Here is a 19,058-nt window from a genome sequence, read left to right on the forward strand (position 1 = left end):
GATGATGAACACTCCTGCTCCTACAGCGCCCCCAAGTGGACCTGCACCAGAACCACAGCCCATAGTGCCTTATGTACAATTTCCCCCTCAGACCTATGGGAACCCACAACCATGGAGCCCACCATCACCCAGAATGCCACCTATGCAATGCTGGGGGTGTGGACAACTTGGACACATGAGGAACCAACATAAGGAAACAATGTCCACAAAATCTTAAATATCAAGGATGGGCTACAACACCTGGAGTGAACCGAAGAGGGAGAGGAAATTTCAGGAGGAAACCAAGGAGGATACAAACAATAAGGTGGACATCAGCAGTAGGACGCGGAGGAAATCAACCACAGAGGGGGAAGAGGAGGTGTCTGGCCACAAGGAAATCAGAACATCACCAGTTCCAATTTTCCTGACGTTCAGCAATGAAGAAGCCCAGACCCTTTCCTCCAGTGTTCCCAGTACATATTCGAAGATGGGAAAAAGGACATGACCTCTCTGACACTGCCCTTACTGATGCTGACTTGGAGCTTTTCGTTGACGGTTCTGTATATATAGATCAAACTACAGGGAAGAAACATGCAGGGTTTGGTATTGTGACAATTGATAGAACCACTCACATACAACCATTACCAGATACTTTCTCTGCTCAACAGGCTGAACTTTTGGCACTAACCACTGACTGTAAAATGGGATAAGGGAAAATGGTTACAATTTTCTGTGATTCTGCTTATGCAATAGGGGTTTATCTCTCCTGGTGTGGTGTCTGGAGGAGTAGGGGTTTTCACAATACTTGTGGAAGTCCTATTCGTAATAGAACTATGGTTTTCGATCTTTTGGAGGCTATGATGTTGCCCTTGTGAAGGTTGCTTCTCACACTGGGGGGAAAGATTCTGTGAATATGGGTAATACCATGGCAGCTGAGGCTGCTAAATTGGCTGCCTCAAAGTGTCATAGCCACTCCATGTTCTTCTCTGCTACTGTTGGGAAAGGCGCTGATGATTTGGCATCTAAACAGGCTTTGGATGTTGGTTCTCATTTGGTATGGCAACTGCGGGGTTGTAAAATTGACCACATTTCTAAAATTTGGAGACTGTCTTATCACCTCTGTTTGCCATGTGGCCCATTTGTCAAAGGGGGATATGAGAGGCAATTTCTTTGGATTGGTTTTGTCCAAATTTGACTCAGCATGTAAATCAGTTTCTATTTCGATGTGCTACGTGCATGCAACTTAACATTACCAAAGGAACACCTTTGAAACCAGGTCATTTCCCTATGCCAAGAGGACCATTTGTCCATCATGCCGTGGATTTTATGGATCTTTCAGAAAGAAAAGGAAAAGGTACTGTTTAGTCCTTATTGACAGGTTCACCAGGTGGGTGGAGGCATTTCCCACCACACACTGTGATGCTAAGACAGTAGCAAAGCACCTAGTGAGGGAGATAAAACCTCAGGAACACCAAATCTAGGTATTTTCTGCAGACAATGGTCCCCACTTCACTGGTGATGTAGTGAAGCAGGTAGCCATAATGATGGGAGTGGACCAGAAGTTTGTGTCTATCTACCACCCCCAGAGTAATAGGGTTACCGAGAGAGCTAACCAATCCATTAAAGGGTTAGCTAAGGCATGCCAATCCACCAATAAATCGTGGGTGGATTGTTTACCACGGGTGTTAATGAAAATGTGCAGTAGTGTTAAAAGGCCTGGGGTGTACACCGCATGAAATATTGACAGGAAGACCCATGAATGTTCCCGCACACAGACCCATGACTGACAGAAAAATAGACCTCACTCTAACTGAAGTAGAACACTTGGAGTACATGAAAGAGCTAACTACTATTGTCAGATCTCTCCACTCTCACACTAGGAAAGCTCAGGAGGGGGTACCAGGTGAGGACCCCGACTACCTGCCTGTGGAGGTTGGAGACTGGATCAAAATCCGGGTCCACAGGAGAAAATGGAACCAGCCAAGATGGATGGGGCCATTCAAGGTAACCATGGCAACACCAACGGCAGTCAGAGTTCAGGAAAGGTCTGGCTGGCATCACCTGTCCCACTGCCAGAAGTTGTTCAGCCCACAGGAGATTATGGTACTAGAAACAGCCTGAAACAAGAGGCAGAAGCAGATGTGAGTCGAGACCAAAGACTTGAAATAGATGAAGGGCAAGACCAAAGCCCTGAAGAACCAACTGTTTTACATGATCAGCAAGGTTATGTTGTAAATAAACAAACCCTTAGGGGGTATAAGAGAGGGAAGACGACCGCATGTGGTTGTCGGTGGTTGACTGTGTTGGGTCTATCCACACTACTTGTTTATGTAGGTGAAGCCGGCCCTGTCAACACGTGGGTAAAGTTTGTTCGAGACTTAGGTAGAAAAGTGTCCCCAAACGGAACTGCGGTGTTAATTTTGTCTAAACCCAAATCCATGAGAGAGTTGTTTAGTTCAATGAGTAGACCAATGGCAGCGACAGATCAGGCCTGTGGAATGTTGTATTTTATGAGGAGGGCATAAGACAAGCAGAACTCGTGTAATTGTACCCAAGGACTCTTTTATGGACATGAGCAAATTGATCAGGGTAATAAGAACATATCGAAAGGGACTGGGGGATACAAGATCTGGGGAGTGTGTCTAACAAATGGGAATCCAGAAGCTGTGGATAAAATAGGGACTGTAACTCGTGGGTTTTGGCCACGGCATAATCCCCGGGATGATGATAATTGGAAGGTAGTTAGGAAAAGGCTTATGTGTACTCACCCAACGATGTATGGCTGGAGTGAAAACCTGGGGACCACTGTGGCTGAACCAATTTGAGAGAATCTGAAGCAAGAATGCCACCATTATGTATCTGTAACAATGGCTCTTTGGCTGTAACAGTGCTTTGTAGATCTTATGCAGGCTAACTCCCTGAAGAAGAGCGCTAGAGTGACCTATCTTGCTCTAAACGATGGTATGGGATCACCCTGGGGGTTTATGTGGATTTGCGGCGGTAGAGGTTATCTGGTCATTAAGGCATTTACGGCTAGGCACAGTTTGGCTTACCTGCTGTCAGCACAGGAAGGCGAGTGTAAGGCCCTGGGACTGGATCTCGATGACAAATGCGTAATGCTACTTCCTGACTCTTCCAATAACATGACCAAAATTCTTCTTGATATGTCTAAGCTCTCTAATACTCTCAGCCCTAGTGACGATGATGTTCTGACCAGGATGGGTAAATGGTTCACTGGAAAATTTGGAAATGTTATGGGCCAGATTTTAATGGGTATCTTATAATTTGTAGTTCCTGTGTTGATAGGCTTTTGCTGTTTTTTGTTGTCTTGGTAAATGGGCAGAGAAGAAGACCATGCCTGGTTTAATGGTATTGGCTTTACCTGCCTCCTACGATGAATTGGTGTTGACCCCAACTATGACCCTCCTGCTTTCCCAACTGACCCAGAGGATGATTACCATACTACCTACAGTTGAAGTCGGAGGTTTACATACACTTAGGTTGGATTTTTTTTATTTCCATAAAAAAATGTGTGGGCAGAACTGAAAAAGCTTATGTGAGCAAGGAGGCCTGCAAACCTGACTCAGTTACATCAGCTCTGTCAGGAGGAAAGGGCCAACATTCACCCAACTTATTCTGTGAAGCTTGTGGAAGGCTACCCGAAACATTTGACCCAAGTTCAACAATTTAAAGGCAATGCTACCAAATACTAATTGAGGGTATGTAAACTTCTGACCCACTGGGAATGTGATGAAAGAAATAAATCACTCTCTACTATTATTCTGACCAAATAAAGTGGTGATCCTAACTGACCTAAGACGGGGAATTTTTACTAGGATTAAATGTCAAGAATTGAGTGAAAACTGAGCTTAAATGTATTTGGCCAAGGTGTATGTAAACTTTCCGACTTCAACTGTAAATAGGAATGCAAGAACACAAAATAGCAGGATGTGTAAACATATGCTCTGATAAAAGCATATCAATAAATGCAATAATAATACAGGGTAACAAGGATATTCACACATCAGCAATGTAAACATCCTGAAGGCCAATCAGATTGAGAGGGCCGGCCTTTTTTACTGACTGTTGATGATGAGCATATTCAGTTCATATCCATATGTGAACCATTTCAGGAAACTAGGCGTACGTCGCAAGTCACGACTTCACAGGAGAGCCGTTTGAATGTGAAAATAATAATCATGTTTTATCAAAATGCGTTTTTTTGGCAGAAATGCCTTCTCGAACATGTGAACTTTCATGCCATCTGTAAATACGAATGAAGTTGTTAAATTACGAGTTTAGTAGGTTTAGCCAAAGAAAAATTAAGGAACCTTCCTGCTAGTCATGATTGGCTCTGATAATGAGTGGGCTGGACATGAGTTTCAGAGATGAGTTTCAGATTGGTCTACGGTGTAGCATCTTGTGTCTATAAAATTAGCTGCTCGTTATGCGTACATAATCCTTTCTACTGCTGTTGCTTTTCAAAAGATATAACGTTAGCCATGGAGAACTGCAAATATGTTGCTACTGCTCTCAATAACATTGCTGCCCTGAATTTATCAGGCGCTATCGACAACGGTCAGTGAAAAAACTTCAGCTAGTGTTAGAATTGCGTAAATTCGAATCTGGTATGAGTCACCGATTGTATACTATGTATTTTTTATTAGCTAAGTAATAAATGGCAAATGCAACTTTCGTATATACGGGCTCACTGTAATACCACGCAGGGCAGAACAGAGAACTGACAAGATGTATGTAAACAGTGTTCTTATACTGTGATAGACATTGTCCCAACCCGTCTTTTGGCCTATCACAGTAGAGGCTGGATGTGGTTTAAACTTCCCCCGCCTATCGCAGGTGCTCAGGCGGGTCCCCGCCTCTTGGCGCTTCTTGGAGTCCTCCCTCCGTCGATGTATAGATTCCTACTGTTCTGGTATCAATTCAATTCAAGGGCTTTATTGGCATGGGAAACATGTGTTAACATTGCCAAAGCAAGTAAGGTAGATAATATATAAAGTGAAATTAACAGTAGAAATCACACATACAGAAGTTTCAAAACAATAAAGACATTACAAATGTCATATTATATATATATATATACAGTGTTTTTACAATGTACAAATGGTAAAGGACACAAGATAAAATAAATAAGCATAGATATGGGTTGTATTTACAATGGTGCGGGTTCTTCACTGGTTGCCCTTTTCTCGTGGCAACAGGTCATAAATCTTGCTGCTCTGATGGCACACTGTGGAATTTCACCCAGTAGATATGGGAGTTTTTCAAAATTGGATTTGTTTTCGAATTCTTTGTGGATCTGTGTAATCTGAGGGAAATATGTCTCTCTAATATGGTCATACATTGGGCAGGAGGTTAGGAAGTGCAGCTCAGTTTCCACCTCATTTTGTGGGCAGTGAGCACATAGCCTGTCTTCTCTTGAGAGCCATGTCTGCCTACGGTGGCCTTTCTCAATAGCAAGGCTATGCTCGCTGAGTCTGTACATAGTTAAAGCTTTCCTTAATTTTGGGTCAGTCACAGTGGTCAGTTATTCTGCCGCTGTGTACTCTCTGTTTAGGGCCAAATAGCATTCTAGTTAGCTGTTTTTTTGTTAATTATTTCCAATGTGTCAAGTAATTATCTTTTTGTTTTCTCATGATTTGGTTGGGTCTAATTGTGCTGCTGTCCTGGGGCTCTGTAGGGTGTGTTTGTGAACAGAGCCCCAGGACCAGCTTGCTTAGAGGACTCTTCTCCACGTTCATCTCTCTGTAGGTGATGGCTTTGTTGTGGAAGGTTTGGGAATCGCTTCCTTTTAGGTGGTTATAGAATTTAACAGCTCTTTTCTGAATTTTGATAATTAGTGGGTATCGGCCTAATTCTGCTCTGCATGCATTATTTGGTGTTCTACGTTGTACACGGAGGATATTTTTGCAGAATTCTGCGTGCAGAGTCTCAATTTGGTGTTTGTCCCATTTTGTGAAGTCTTGGTTGGTGAGCGGACCCCAGACCTCACAACCATAAAGGGCAATGGGCTCTATGACTGATTCAAGTATTTTTAGTGAAATCCTAATTGGTATGTTGAAATTTATGTTCCTTTTGATGGCATAGAATGCCCTTCTTGCCTTGTCTCTCAGATCGTTCACAGCTTTGTGGAAGTTACCTGTGGCGCTGATGTTTAGGCCAAGGTATGTATAGTTTTTTGTGTGCTCTAGGGCAACAGTGTCTAGATGGAATTTGTATTTGTGGTCCTGGTGACTGGACCTTTTTTGGAACACCATTATTTTGGTCTTACTGAGATTTACTGTCAGGGCCCAGGTCTGACAGAATCTGTGCATAAGATCTAGGTGCTGCTGTAGGCCCTCCTTGGTTGGTGACAGAAGTACCAGATCATTAGCAAACAGCAGACATTTGACTTCGGATTCTAGTAGGGTGAGGCCGGGTGCTGCAGACTTTTCTAGTGCCCGCGCCAGTTCGTTGATATATATGTTGAAGAGGGTGGGGCTTAAGCTGCATCCCTGTCTAACCCCACGACCATGTGTGAAGAAATGTGTGTGTTTTTTGCCAATTTTAACCGCACACTTGTTGTTTGTGTACATGGATTTTATGTCGTATGTTTTACCCCCAACACCACTTTCCATCAGTTTGTATAGCAGACCCTCATGCCAAATTGAGTCGAAGGCTTTTTTGAAATCAACAAAGCATGAGAAGACTTTGCCTTTGTTTTGGTTTGTTTGGTTGTCAATTAGGGTGTGCAGGGTGAATACATGGTCTGTTGTACGGTAATTTGGTAAAAAGCCAATTTGACATTTGCTCAGTACATTGTTTTCATTGAGGAAGTGTACGAGTCTGCTGTTAATGATAATGCAGAGGATTTTCCCAAGGTTACTGTTGACGCATATTCCACGGTAGTTATTGGGGTCAAATTTGTCTCCATTTTTGTGGATTGGGGTGATCAGTCCTTGGTTCCAAATATTGGGGAAGATGCCAGAGCTAAGGATGATGTTAAAGAGTTTTAGTATAGCCAATTGGAATTTGTTGTCTGTATATTTGATCATTTCATTGAGGATACCATCAACACCACAGGCCTTTTTGGGTTGGAGGGTTTTTATTTTGTCCTGTAACTCATTCAATGTAATTTGAGAATCCAGTGGGTTCTGGTAGTCTTTAATAGTTGATTCTAAGATCTGTATTTGATCATGTATATGTTTTTGCTCTTTATTCTTTGTTATAGAGCCAAAAAGATTGGAGAAGTGGTTTACCCATACATCTCCATTTTGGATAGATAATTCTTCGTGTTGTTGTTTGTTTAGTGTTTTCCAATTTTCCCAGGAGTGGTTAGAGTCTATGGATTCTTCAATTACATTGAGCTGATTTCTGCCATGCTGTTCCTTCTTTTTCCGTAGTGTATTTCTGTATTGTTTTAGTGATTCACCATAGTGAAGGCGTAGACTCAGGTTTTCCGGGTCTCTATGTTTTTGGTTGGACAGGTTTCTCAATTTCTTTCTTAGATTTTTGCATTCTTCATCAAACCATTTGTCAATGTTGTTAATTTTCTTCGGTTTTCTATTTGAGATTTTTAGATTTGATAGGGAAGCTGAGAGGTCAAATATACTGTTAAGATTTTCTACTGCCAAGTTTACACCTTCACTATTACAGTGGAACGTTTTACCCAGGAAATTGTCTAAAGTCTAAAGCTGACTGTGAACGCTCTGAGAGACTCTGGGTTGAGGTCAGTGATAAAGTAGTCTACAGTACTACTGCCAAGAGATGAGCTATAGGTGTACCTACCATAGGAGTCCCATCGAAGCCTACCATTGACTATGTACATACCCAGCGTGCGACAGAGCTGCAGGAGTTGTGACCCGTTTTTGTTGGTTATGTTGTCATAGTTGTGCCTAGGGGGGCATATGTGGGAGGGAATGCTGTCACCTCCAGGCAGGTGTTTGTCCCCCTGTGTGCTGAGGGTGTCACCCCCCTAGTTATAACAGTTGCTCAGTTCCTGCTATTGTGTTGTTCAGTATTTTTCCATCTCAGTGAAACCTGGAGATGACCACCCCTCCATATCACAACTTTGTAAGATACAGCAAGTCACACCATGTGCTCAATATTATTACATACAAACACAAGGACAAAGCATCTGCTGGGCTGTTATCTACAGTTTTGCAACATGCAGGTCACACCATGTTACTCAGTTCTTGTCACACACAACCAGGCAAGTAGCAAGCAGTTGTTTAATCTCATAATGATGCTCCAGTGCACAAATGCAGATACCTCACACAACCAACATCAGATAATATTTAATCATATATATGCTAATGGATATAATGTAAAATACAGGATGCCACACTAGCTATGCCAATCGGTTTGTATTGCTAGTACTCTATTGCTTGGGATTATAGTTAATTGTTTATCTACCTAGCTAACATTAACGTCAAATGTCTAAACGAAAGACTCCAAGTTAAAGATTGCTGTTAGCTAGCTAACGTTAGCTGAGGTTAGACAGCTGGCTTGCTAGCTAACATTAACTTACGTGTATGAACTATGCAACGTTAGTGATGTTTTCTCAAATGCCATTTCACATTGCTAGTTATATCATAGCCTAACGTTAGCTAGCTAACATTGAACTTATTTGTTTAACTTTTTTGACTTATTTTTATTGACCCTTTATTTAACTACTAGGGCAGTCAGTTAAGAACAAATTATTGTTTACAATGACGGCCTACCCCGGCCAAACCCAGACAACGCTGGGCCAATTGTGCGCCCTATTGTGGACCTCCCATTCACAGCCGAATGTGATACAGCCTGGATACAACTTTAGCTAGCAATGACAATCGGTTTGTATTGCTAGTACTTTATGGATTGGGCTTATGGTTCATTATTTAGATAAACAAAAGACCAAGTTAAAGCCTGCTGTTAGCTAGGTAACATTAGCTGACGTTAGATTGCTGGCTAGCTAACATTACATGTATGAACTGTGTGTAGTGATATCTCAATGCCATTTCATATCTATTGTATAATGATAAAATATTTGTATCTGGAATTTGTCTTTCAGCATCAGTAGAACATGCCTGACTGTCAAGAGAATTATGTTCTCAATGTCCATAAACCAATTCAATTAAACTACTCAGTCTGCTAAATTAGGATTTGTAAGATACTGATTGAAATGAAACAGACAGAGGTCCAGCTAAAATAGTCAATAAGGTTTATTCGCGGGAACGTTCTAAAGTCAAGAATACAAAGACATCCAGTTTATAGCTGCCCACATACTTCCACACGAACAGTAGGTATCCTACGCACATACTGTCCCACTAGCCAGCCGACAAAGATTAGGGAGACCTTGGGACGTACTCCCTGTCCTTTCCCAAATCTCTAGTCAGGTCAGCACCAAATTTTGCTCAGACAGTCTGTTTTTAAGATACTATAAACATTAGCTATATTGTTTTACCCTAATTCTGACTAGAACTACACATTTATTGATTATAATTTTATACATTCTAATCAATTCCATACAATTATATGGTTTCAGGGTGGAATATTCTAATCATTCAATTAACAGATAAATCCCATTAACACGGACTCTCCCCCACCAGTCATACAAGGAGAATGTTCTAATGCCTCCCACCAAAAAGAGAGCTGGCCCAAGCAAGCACAGATTACATCTGAAGCATGAGGACTTGCAGCATCTGGTGAACTTCAACAACTACGCAGAGGATAATGCAATAGTATTACCAGGACACTACCTCGGACACAAACTCTTTGGTGGAAAGCTGCTGCCATCCCATGTGACAAAAACAGCATGACATAAGTATTTGATCACCTACCAACCAGTAAGAATTCCGGCTCTCACAGACCTGTTAGTTTTTCTTTAAGAAGCCCTCCTGTTCTCCACTCATTACCTGTATTAACTGCACCTGTTTGAACTCGTTACCTGTATAAAAGACACCTGTCCACACACTCAATCAAACCTCTCCACAATGGCCAAGACCAGAGAGCTGTGTAAGGACATCAGGGATAAAATTGTAGACCTGCACAAGGCTGGGATGGGCTGCAGGACAATAGGCAAGCAGCTTGGTGAGAAGGCAACAACTGTTGGTGCAATTATTAGAAAATGCAAGAAGTTCAAGATGACGGTCAATCACCCTTGGTCTGGGGCTCCATGCAAGATCTCATCTCGTGAGGCATCAATGATCATGAAGAAGGTGAGGGATCAGCCCAAAACTACACGGCAGGACCGGGTCAATGACCTGAAGAGAGCTGGGACCACAGTCTCAAAGAAAACCATTAGTAACACACTACGCCATCATGGATTAAAATCCTGCAGCGCACGCAAGGTCCCCCTGTTCAAGCCAGCGCATGTCCAGGCCCATCTGAAGTTTGGGCTGAGAAAGGGAAAGGGTCAGACATTTCTGTGACAGGAATATAAAAATTGTAAAATTAGCTAAAATGCCAATAGAACATACTCAACATCTGAGCAAAGTTGGCTTGCACTACATGGCTAGCTAGCATTAGCCAGCTAACATTACTGCTGACTAGCTGGCTGACTGACTAGCTAGCAGACTGGATAGCCAGCCCTACATGACTACTGGCTATAGTCATGCTAGCTAGTAGTAACTAGCTAGTGGAAGTAAGTTAGTCCCTCAACCTGATACAAGATGAAGCTGCCCAGCCAGAGGTACCTGCTACAGCAAGGTGATATTTCTAAATTACTTTCTGTAGCTAACTTAGCTAGATCTTCTGTCTGGCTGATGCTGGTGCTCATTGATGGAGTAGGCTACTAATTTACCGTAGTTACTGTAAATGGCTACCTATCTGGGCCTTTATAGAGCTATTTCTTACACATTCATTATAACAATATCCAGATAAGCTATAGTCAATGCTGATATTGTGTGTGGGTTTGGGAATGTGCCTGCAGGAGAAGGGCACCTGAGCAGACCATCATTAACTTCATCCAGTTAACGTTACATCAACCAATGCAGTAAGTTAAAAATCAGCCTTTTTATTGGTGTGGGTATATTTCAAACCTTTCCTGTTTAATAAAAGGCAAATGCAGAAAAGGCATGTGTGTGAGGATACTACATGAATTGCTAGGACAATGTGATTACTTTTCTGAATGTATACCTACCAACTTTCAAGGGGGCTGATAATCAATGATACGGATCCAGTCTGATATTACTTGATTATTGATTCCCGTCACATCCTCTCATTTACACAGTTCAGTCACTCAGCCAGATCCAACAACGTTTACACTACTTCTTCCTACAACACCCTAACGAGAAGCAAAAGGCCTGGCACCATGACTGTAAGTTTGCATATCTCTAACCCTGCTGTACCCTACTGTGCTGAGACAATCTGACTCTAGAACAGTACTACACTATTTTTAAATGAAATGCTCAACAGTGATTTGATTCTCTCTGCCATCCTCACAGTTCACTCACTCCGATGGTGTATAGGCTAGTTGATGGCACCTACATGCCTGTTTGAAGGGACAACTGGACAGAACATCAGAATGCTTGGACCTCAGCTGAGCGCCTTCTCTCCTTCCCAGTCTTTCAAGAAAAGCACCTTCTTTATACTTCCTGTTTGGCATGATGCTCTCAAGGTGTCTCTTTCCATGTTGTGTGGTATTACATATAGATTACTCGTAGACACTTACACATAGTTTGCCTGAATTGGTGTCTACCTCAGGCTATGTACTTATTACCTTTACATAATTGAATGATCCCTCCACTGCCACATGCTCTTGCTCTTTCTCTCCAGGATACATTAGGGGAAGCTGCTTTGGTGTTGTCACCAGTCTCCAGTGGTGTAAAGCTAAAGTAAAAATACTTTAAAGTACTACTTAAGTCGTTTTTGGGGTATCTGTACTTTACTAGTTATATTTTTGACAACTTTTACTCCATTACATTCCTAAAGAAAATAATGTACTTTTTACTCCTTACATTTTGGATGATTAGCAGGACAGGAAAATTGTCTAATTCAAGCACTTATCAAGAGAACTTCCCTGGTCATCCCTACTGCCTCTGATCTGTCACTCACTAAACACAAATGCTTTGTTTATGAATTTAGTCTGAGTGTTGAACTGTGCCCCTGGCTATCCGTAATTTAAAAAACTAAGAAAATTGTGTCTGGTTTGCTTAATATAAGACATTTGAAATGATTTAGAATTTTACTTTTGGGGCGGCAGGGTAGCCTAGTGGTTAGTGTTGGACTAGTAACCGGAAGGTTGCAAGTTCAAACCCCGAGCTGACAAGGTACAAATCTGTCGTTCTGCCCCTGAACAGGCAGTTAACCCACTGTTCCTAGGCCGTCATTGAAAATAAGAAATTGTTCTTAACTGACTTGCCTAGTTAAATAAAGGTAAAAATACTTAAGTACATTTAAAACCAAATACTTTTAGACTTTTACTCAATTAGTATTTTACTTGGTGACTTTCACTTTTACCTGAGTCATTTTCTTTCAAGGTATTTTTACTTTTACTCAAGTATAAAAATTGGGCACTTTTCCCACCACTGCCAATCTCGTGCTGCTAGACAACAGCAACCACTTTATCCCCCTGATCCTAAACTTTGCTAACTCTTGTTCAACTGCTCTTTGATTAAATTGTTTTAATGAAATATTTACATTAGCTTGACGTGTATTTTATTTTTTTAACCAAAAGTTGACATGACACTGAGTTAGAAGTTTCAAAGGGTAACAAAGCATAAAGCCACATTTTCCAGTAGTTTTTGGCTCCAAGTAAAATACAATTACACACACCAATCCCTGACCTAATTTCAGCAATGTGCGCTGATGTGGTATATCTGGAATTTTATTTGTAGTAAATCTCACTCGTGTGCCCCTGGTCTGGAAATTCTGTCATTAAAAAAAAATATTTTTTCAACATCAGTACAAAAATGTTCTGGCTGCTCCCATAGGATATAGTAATTACAAAAGTGTACAACGCTGAAAGTAGGACTTAGGTTTAAAAGCTCACGTCTGGTGTCTGCCTGATGCCTCTGAACCTGCAGGTAGATACAGAAAAAAATATTGGCTCAACACTCACCTGCCAATCGGTGTTGGCATCTCAGTAGCATTGGAAATGACACCCTTCAAGTACTGAGCAAAAGTCCAAATGAATTAAATTCCCTTGTGACTGTTGCTTCGATGGATACTAAATATGACTTGTGATCAACAGCACGAATGTATTAGTGGAAATGTAATGACTTACAGCAGCAGTATGTTTTATGATCCAGCAGATGGCAGTAATCCACCTTCAATAACTGAGTAGCCCAAAGGAGAAGGGGCAGAGAGCACAAGGTTTAGGCTTGAGATCCAACGGTGATACATTCACACAAATGTGCCTATAATCCTAATCGAGCAGCTTGAGTGCCATTACTTGGGGTTGAAGTCATTAAACCCACACCCACATTTCAGAAACGTTTTACCTGCTGTGCTCTGCTCACTATATACTCTCAACTTAAAGTGCAACACATCCTCCTGTTTCGTAAAAAGAAATATGAACACAGAGCAGTTTACAAGGTACATGTAAAATATAACACCAGAATTGGATGACCTTCCCTTAAATATAAATCAACACCAAAAAAAACAAACACTATAGATCTGGAGAAAAAGTGACTGACATATGAGAGAGAGAAGTCCATTTCGAAACCTGCATTGGAAACACTTATGAAATACAGTGTATAAACCATTAAGAACACCTGCACATTCCATGACAGACTGAGCAAGGAGAAACCTTTAATCCCTTATTGATATCACATGTTAAATCCACCTCAAATCAGTTTAGATGAAGAGACTGGTTAAATAAGGATTTTTAAGTCATGAGACCATTGAGACAGGTATTATGTATGGGTGCCATTCAGAGGGTGATTGGGCAAGACAAAATATGTAAGTACCTTTGAAAGGGTTATGGTAGTAGTTAAATAAAGGTAAAACAAAAATGATCACAATCTCTGTCAATAATGACAGGAATGGAGGTGGTCTTTATTACCAGTGAGATATCAAGGCGTATACCGCCATGTTTAGTTTTGCCCTACCCCGATCAAGGAACAGACATGGTCTCAATGAGCTGACTATACTGACTGTGCTAGTGGCAGACTCCACTAAGCTGGCAGGCTGGCTAACAGCCTGTGGAGCTAGAAGAGCGGGAGCCCTGTCTATGCTGATAGATGGGATGAAAGTGTCCTTCCAGCTTGGATGGAGTCCATCACTCCTCAGCAGGCCAGGCTTGGTCCTGTTTGTGGGAGAGTCCCAGAAAGAGGGCCAATTATGTACAAAGTCTATCTTTTGGGAGGGGCAGAAAACAGATTTCAAACAGCGATTGTTAACAGTTATATTGCACTTGGTGACCTCTGTTTCATCCTAACATCGTTGGTACCGACGTGGATAACAATATCCCTATACCATCCACACTTGCCAGTTTTAGCATCAGCCAGCAGCATCTTCAGATTAGCCTTTACATCGGTAGCCCTGCCCCGTGGTAAACAATGTATAATCGCTGGATGATTCTATTTAAGTCTAATATTGAGGGTAATGGAGTCACCAATGACTTGGGTTTTCAATTTGTCAGAGCTAATGGTGGGGAGGCTTCGGCGGCTCAGACCCCTTAACGGGTGGAGGAGAGACCTGAGATGGCTCAGGCTCTGAATCAGACTTGTTGCTTCGTGGGGAAAACCGGTTGAAAAGTTTCTAAATCTGCAGAATGAGCGACACTGGTTGTGTATGCCGAAAGCATTTCTTTCCAGAAGCCATGAGAAAATCGTCTGGCTGAGACGGTGCAGAGAGATTAACAATACCAGCTGTATTTACTGGTGGCACAGACGCTGCATCATCCTTTCCTACACTTAGATTGCCCTTGCCTAACAATTGCGCCTGAAGTCAAGTTTGCAACTCTGCTATCCTCGCCACAAGGCGATAGTTCTCCTGTATATAAAGAATACAGCGACTGCAATGGGAAGGCATAATGTTACTTAGCTTTCTTTTTTCTTTTTGTCTGGAGGAGGTCCTGCAAATCCAATTGTGAGATGCTACCATCCCGCCTTACTAATCAAAAGCAAATAAGAGGTGCGTTTGATTCAGATTGGGTGTACATTTTTTTGAAAACCATATTTCTTTTCACTCCTTCACAATTGTCGGGTGTTTATTGGACAGCTCGCCAGTCAATAAGAGATAGGAGTGTGCCAGAAGGGGAGTGGGACATATTTGTAACTGTGAGCACTGACAGCGGTGGCACAAACTACAAGACCAACCCCAGGCCACATGGTTGCATTAGAATCCACTTCCACATAACTTCACCTCAGTAACCCACCCACCTCCATCTACTTGATTCCTCTCTTGCCCCTCCTCATTCTCTTTACCTCCCTCATCTATTTTATATTCACTTCTACATCCATCTCCCTCCCCCATTCACCTATTTCTCCCCCAATTCCAGGTGACAGTGACAGTACGGCGGTGATCGCCTGCTGCTGCTGGGGGCTGCTCCATGGCACGGAGGGCGTCCCGCCCGGCAACTACACCCATCTGGAGTACAGGGAGCGGCTGGAGAGCAGCACTGAAAAGCTCTACGCCCTGTCACACACAGGAGGTGACAAGTACGATCCATAAAGCACTGAGGGGGAGACGGAGAGAGAAAATGTGTGAGAGAATCTGTGAGTGAGGGAATGAAAATAATGTTTTACTGTCTTAACCACATGCATTGTCGCTGTACTCGGTCTTGCCCAAAAGTAACTACACTTGGTAGGAAGTCAATTGATCCTGTGTGGCGCTGTCACAGTGTAACAGAAAAACTGTCATGTCAACGTAGATGCCTGGCGGGAATGGTTCCGTCCCACTGATCAAGAGCAGGGCTGCATCCCAAATAGAACTCTATTCCCTATGGGCTCTGTTCAAAAGTAGGGAATTATATAGGGAATAGCGTTCCATTTGGGACACACAAAGTCAACACCCAAGTACAATGAGGAGGTTGATTCAGTCATACAAGAGGCTTCCCCCTATTGAGCATTGACAATACATGATAAATTAAGGTAGTACAGTGCATTCGGAAAGTGTTCAAACACCCTTGACTTTTTCCACATTTTGTTATGTTACAACCTTATTCTGAAATGTATTATTTTCCTCATTAATCTACACACAATACCCCATAATGGCAAAGTGAACAGATTTTTAGAAATGTTTGCTACAAAAAAACAACAACTTTTTCTGACCCTTTACCTAGACTCAAAATTGAGCTCAGGTGCATCCTGTTTTCATTGATCATCCTTGAGATGTTTCTACAACTTGATTGGAGTCCACCTGTGGTAAATTCAATAGATTGGACATAATTGGGAAAGGAACACACCAATCTATACAAGGTCCCACAGTTGACAGTGCATATCAGAGCAAAAACCAAGCCATGAGGTCGAAGGAATTATCCGTAGAGCTCCGAGACAGGATTGTGTCGAAAAATTTCTGTAGCATCGAAGATCCTGAAGAACACAGTGGCCTCCATCATTCTTAAATGGAAGAAGTTTGAAACCACCAAGACCTGGTCACTGACAGAGCTCCAGAGTTCCTCTGTGGGGAGAGGAGAACCTTCCAGAAGGAAAACTCTCACTGCAGCACTCCAAGTCAGGCCTTTATGGTAGAGTGGCCGAACAGAAGTCACCCCTCAGTAAAAAAGACGGCCTGCTTGAAGTTTGCCAAAAAGGCACCTAAAAGACAGTGAGTAACAAGATTCTCTGGTCTGATGAAACCAAGATTGAACTCTTTGGCCTGAACGCCAAGCATCACGCCTGGAGGAAACCTGGCAGCATCCCCATAGGGGAAGCATGGTGGTGGCAGCATCATGCTGTGGGGATGTTTTTCAACGGCAAGGACTGCAACACTAGTCAGGATCGAGAGAAAGATGAATGGAGAAAAGTACAGAGAGAGATCCTTGATGAAAGCCTGCTCCAGAGTGGTTAGGACCTCAGACTGGGGCGAAGGTTCATCTTCCAACAGGACAACGAACCTAAGCACACAGCCAAGACAACGCAGGAGTGGCTTCGGGACAGGTCTCTGAATGTCCTTGAGTGGCCCAGCCAGAGCCCGGACCTGAACCCAATCGAACATCTCTGGAGAGACTTAAATAGCTGTGCAGCGACGCTCCCCATCCAACCTGACAGGCCTTGAGAAACTCCTCAAATACAGGTGTGCCACGTTTGTAGCGTCATCCCAGAAGACGTGAGGCTGTAATCGCTACCAAAGGTGCTTCAACAAAGTATAGAGTAAAGTGTCTGAATACTTATTTAAATGTGATGTTTGTTTATTTTTAATACATTTGCAAACATTTCTAAAAACCTGTTTTTGCTTTATCATTATTGGGTATTGTGTGTAGAATGAGGAAATAAAACTATTTAAATTCATTTTAGAATAATGCTGGAACGTAATAAAAAATTTAAAAAGTGAAGAGCTCTGAACACTTTCAGAACGCACTGTATTTACAATACCTGTTGCTAGATAAGTAGCTAAATTAGGGCTGGGAATTGCCAGGGACCTCACTATACGATATTACCACGATACTTCGATCTCTATATGTATTACGATTTGATGTTCCAAACATATTGCACACCAATTGTGCAAGTTCTCCCACTTAAAAAGATGAGAGGCCTGTAATTTTCATCATAGGTACACTTCAACTATGACAGACAAAATGAGAAAAACAAATCCAGAAATTCACATTGTAGGATTTTTAATGAATTTATTTGCAAATTATGGTGGAAAATAAGTATTTGGTCAATAACAAAGGTTTCTCAATACTTTGTTATATACCCTTTGTTGGCAGTGTCAGAAGTCAAACGTTTTCTGTAAGTCTTCACGAGGTTTTCACACACTGTTGCTGGTATTTTGGCCCATTCCTCCATGCAGATCTCCTCTAGAGCAGTGATGTTTTGGGGCTGTTGCTGGGCAACACAGACTTTCAACTCCCTCCAAAGATTCTCTATGGGGTTGAGATCTGGAGACTGGCTAGGCAACTCCAGGACCTTTAAATGCTTCTTATGAAGCCACTCCTTCGTTGCCCGGGCGGTGTGTTTGGGATCATTGTCATGCTGAAAGACTCGTTTCATCTTCAATGCCCTTGCTGATGGAAGGAGGTTTTCACTCAAAATCTCACGATACATGGCCCCATTCATTCTTTCCTTCACACGGATCAGTCGTCCTGGTCCCTCTGGTCCCACCCCCATGCTTCACAGTAGGTATGGTGTTCTTTGGATGCAACTCAGCATTCTTTGTCCTCCAAACACGACGAGTTGAGTTTTTACCAAAAAGTTATATGGTTATATAGTTCATCTGACTATATGACATTCTCCCAATCTTCTTCTGGATCATCCAAATGCTCTCTAGCAAACTTCAGATGGGCCTGGACATGTACTGGCTTAAGCAGGGGGACACGTCTGGCACTGCAGGATTTGAGTCCCTGGCGGCGTAGTGTGTTACTGATGGTAGGCTTTGTTACTTTGGTCCCAGCTCTCTGCAGGTCATTCACTAGGTCCCCCCGTGTGGTTCTGGGATTTTTGCTCACCGTTCTTGTGATAATTTTGACCCCACGGGTTGAGATCCTGCGTGGAGCCCCAGATCGAGGGAGATTATCAGTGGTCTTGTATGTCTTCCATTTCCTAATAATTGCTCCCACAGTTGATTTCTTCAAACCAAGCTGCTTACCTATTGCAGATTCAGTCTTCCCAGCCTGGTACAGGTCTACAATTTTGTTTCTGGTGTCCTTTGACAGCTCTTTGGTCTTGGCCATAGTGGAGTTTGGAGTGTGACTGTTTGAGGTTGTGGACAGTTGTCTTTTATACTGATAACAAGTTCAAACAGGTGCCATTAATACAGGTAACGAGTGGAGGACAGAGGAGCCTCTTAAAGAAGAAGTTACAGGTCTGTGAGAGCCAGAAATCTTGCTTGTTTGTAGGTGACCAAAAACTTATTTTCCACCATAATTTGCAAATAAATTCATAAATCCCACAATGTGATTTTCTGGATTTTTTTCCTTCATTTTGTCTGTCATAGTTGAAGTGTACCTATGATGAAAATTACAGGCCTCATCTTTTTAAGTGGGAGAAATTGCA

Source organism: Oncorhynchus masou, chromosome 18 (genome assembly GCF_036934945.1).
Source record: "Oncorhynchus masou masou isolate Uvic2021 chromosome 18, UVic_Omas_1.1, whole genome shotgun sequence".
Taxonomy (NCBI): domain Eukaryota; kingdom Metazoa; phylum Chordata; class Actinopteri; order Salmoniformes; family Salmonidae; genus Oncorhynchus; species Oncorhynchus masou.